Source organism: Mus musculus, chromosome 3 (assembly GCF_000001635.26).
Source record: "Mus musculus strain C57BL/6J chromosome 3, GRCm38.p6 C57BL/6J".
Lineage (NCBI taxonomy): Eukaryota > Metazoa > Chordata > Mammalia > Rodentia > Muridae > Mus > Mus musculus.
The window spans coordinates 6,375,097-6,379,128 of NC_000069.6; the positions used below are offsets into that span (position 1 = coordinate 6,375,097).

Sequence of the window (4,032 nt, forward strand, 5' to 3'; positions counted from 1 at the left end):
CCTGGATTTCCTGGATGTTTTGACTTAGGATCATTTTGCATTTGCATTTTCTTTGTTTTTTTTTTTGTTTTTTGTTTTTTGTTTTTTTTGTTCCCATGTTCTCTATGGAATCTTTTGCACCCGAGATTCTCTCTTCTATCTGTAGGCAGCTGGCGCCTAAAAGATGATGCTGGCCTCTGGTACACCTTCACTGTAAACAATAACATTGCGCAGGGGCTAGCCCAAATCTGGCGCCTACCCCTCCAGAGCGGGTGCATGCAAATTAAGGTGCTGGCAGACTGACCAATGCCAGGAGGACACATAGCCCTCCCCAGTGCTGGGGTGTATATAAGCAATCCTCCCTGGGTTCCCGGGGTTCCCACAGCATTGAGGCGTTCCTGCAATAAAGTTGTTGAGAAGAATCTGACCTTGTTGCGTTTTCCTTGCTGGACGAGGTGGGCGCGAGAAATTGGTGGCCTGCATGGGGACCCGAGGATCTCGTGGATTCAAAACACTTCAGCTGAGGAAAGGCAGTACTGGTAAGTCTCTCAAATTGATCCCCAGTTAAAAGGGGGGGTGGGGTGTATGTTTTTCTCGCCTGTAGACACAGTGTGGGTAGCTCTTATTGTTGTTGTTTCGTTTTTTGTAATTTCTGGCCTCTGCTTTTGTTTGATAGAAGCAGTTAAGGCAGGTCCGAAAATTCTCATGGAACAACAAGAAAGTAGTCAGAGGAAGATAGGAAACGCATAAGCAAAAGAAAGAAAAGGGGTGAAAAAGAGAGAGAAAAGGAGAAGGGAGAAAAGGCAAATTCAAAAGGAAATGGAAATAATGAGAAAGAAAAGGAAATAGCAAAAATATATCCCTCATTAAAAGACTTAACAATAAGTTCAGCAAGTTCTGACTCCAGTGACTCAGAGCTTGATAAAGATGAGGAAGTTGACCTAGAAGAAGAGGCAGCTCAGTATGAGAGGGATAGGTATGATTCAGATTAGTCATACAAAATCAATCCTTAAGGGGGGGGATCAGCTGGCAAAAGAGTAAAATCGAAAGTGCTGACCACTCCACCTTTTAACCCTTAGTATACAGGAAAAAGGGAATCCACAAAAGCTGGTAAACAAGGTACCTCATTCTGCCCAGAGGTTTGGAAGGAAGTTGGACTGACTTTCCCTGTCTTGTTAGATGTCCAGGGATGACAGTATCATGAGCCAATAGATTTTAAAACTATTAAGCACCTGGCTGAGTCAGTCCGTACCTACAGGGTGAGTGCAACTTTTGTAGTTGCACAGGTCCAGGCATTTGCTAGATATTGCCTCACCCTGAGGGACTGGAATAATATTACTCGGGCTTGTTTGCCGCCCACTGGAAGTCCTTTTCCTATGAATATGCAAACAGTCAGGCAGCAGCAAATTTAGCCACAGGACAAGATCCTCAGAGACATTGGGATGCAGACATGCTTCTGGGTTTAGGACGTTTTGTTTTAGATCAAACAAATTTCACCCCTGAGGCCCGAGTAGCATTAGAAAAGGTAGAAAGGTGTTTAGAAAAGGCCAAGCTATATAGATGGAGAGAAGGAGAGGACATCCTCCTATGTGTTTTGAAGACATTCCATCAACCAACAGGAGTGTTGTGGCAGTCAGGTCATCTATTGTGGATTTATCCTCATGTGTCTCCCAATAAAACCCTTGAATATTATCCCATTGCTGTAGCTCAGTTAGCAATTTTGGGCATTAAATCGTGTATTCAACAATTTGGAGCACCCCCTCAGAAAATCATTACACCTTATAATGCTAATCAAATACAGATCCTAAGTTCTTTAATAGATAATTGGGCCCTATTGCGCTGTAGTTTTGATGGGGAATTAGATAATCATTATCCCAAAGATCCTTCGCTACAATTTTTTAGTGAACATCCAGTGATTTTTCCCAAAGTCAAAGCACCTAAACCCATATCGGTTGCATCGGATATTTATACAGATGGTTCTAAAACAGGTGTTGGTGCCTGTGTAGTTATTTTTAAAAAATCTGTTCTTTTTCAATACAATCCTGGCACCCCGCAACTTACTGAATGTAAAATTGTGTTGGAAGTATTCAAAGCTTTTAAGGAATCTTTTAATCTAGTCTCTGATTCGGCTTATGTAGTAAATGCAGTGGGTGCATTAGAAATTGCAGGACCCATTAGACCCACCAGACCTGTGTGCACCATCTTATTAGAGTTACAAAAATTGATTTGGAAAAGAACACATAAATTCTTATTCAACATATTCGAGCTCACTCTACCTTGCCAGGCCCTATGGCTGAAAGAAATGCCTTAGTGGATGCTAGCACGTGCATGGAATTTACTTTTCATGCCACTCCACTGGAGCTTGCAAAAGATTTTCATCAATTGTATCATGTTCCTGCTGCCATATTTCAGCAGAAATTTGATATCTCTCGAGCCTCAGCATGAGATGTGGTGTTACAATGCCCACAGTGTGTACAATTTCACCACCCTCCTCATGTTGGTATTGACCCTCGTGAATTGATGATTCCTTTAAAACTGTGGCAAATGGATGTTACTCATGTCTCAGCATTTGGAAGATTAAAATATGTTCATGTTTCAATTGACACCTGTTCAGGTGTCATTTTTTCCTCCCCCATGTCCAGTGAGAAATCCCGCAATGTGGTTGGCCATTGACTAGAAGCCTGGGCAGCTTGGGGAAGGCCAGATAGTTTAAGAACTGATAATGGCCCCGAATATATGTAAAAATCATTCCAAACCTTTTGCTAAATAATGCAGGTTAGTCACTCTATTGGTCTTCCCTACAATCCACAGAGCCAAGGCATTATAGAAAGAGGACATCATCCTTAAAAGAACTCTTACAAAAACAAAAAGGGCGAATCGCCGATGGCCGGCCACCCAAAGAACAATTACCTTTAGCCCTCTTTACTTTAAATTTTTAAATTCTGGACGAACATGGTCGTTCGGCTGCAGATAGGCATGCCATGACCTCGCCTATCCTTAAACAGGATGTCAAATGGAAAGATATCCTAACTGGAAAATGGTATGGCCCAGATCCCGTTATTTCGAGATCCAGGGGAGCTGTTTGTGCTTTTCCACAGGGTCAAGAACACCGGATTTGGGTACCAGAGATGCTGACACAAAAATTGCTCCCCCCGACAGAGATATAGATTGTAATACTTCCGGAAGGACATGTTTTTTAGCAGAGTGTTGGTAGGGTATACTGCTGTGGTTGTGAAACTTCGCACCTTTGTGCCTATAGTAGATTTTGAAATGTTTGCCACCTATGCCCATTGGTGCTACTCACTGAGTGGTCCAATTTGAACCTCTTTTCCTCAAATCTTTGCTTCTGTTTCAGAATGAGTTCATTCACCAAGAAATTAGGATAGAGATGGTCAATATTGTCCACACCATAATTACACTTGGGACATCTATTATTGTCCTCCAAACTCTGATGAATACACTTGTAGCAAAAGCTGTGGCCACATTTTGTCATGTATGCCTCCTCAGTCATATCAAAGCAGATGGGACTCTCTCTTATTTAATAGACTTAGTTTAAGAACAGATTGAAGAATTGTATAAAGTTGTACAAGCTGATTTCTCTCAGTCTCTTGAACAGAGTCACTTCTTATCTGAGTACCTTAAAGGAAATTGGTCGGCTAAAGCAGAGCAGTTGTCCAGAAAGCTGCTCCTCCAGATTGTCAAATTCAACAGCACTTGACTGGACCCTGTCACCTTGGGGAACTTTACCTCCTGGGTCACCAATGCCTTCTCATTTTTTAAGGAATGGGCAGGAATGTTGGCCTGGCGGGCAGTGGTCCTCCTGGGTTGTGTCTCTTGTATCTGGCTATTGTGTCGACTCAAACGGGAGCAGGCTCAGTATAAGGCAGTGGTGTACCAAGCATTGATAGCGATTAAAGATGGTGCATCTCCCAATGTTTGGCTGGCCTCTTTAAAAAATTAAGAGTTCGCCCTAGGTCGTCTGGCAGTTGTAGTCACACAGATCCACGGTATCCAGTGACAGGCAACTTTCCTTATGCACGAACCAACCTAAGA

General features: G+C 42.6%; 1 pseudogene; it reads right to left on the reverse strand.

Annotated features, from left to right (window-relative positions):
• Gm18658 (predicted gene, 18658) lies at nt 3,236-3,507 on the reverse strand (annotated as a pseudogene).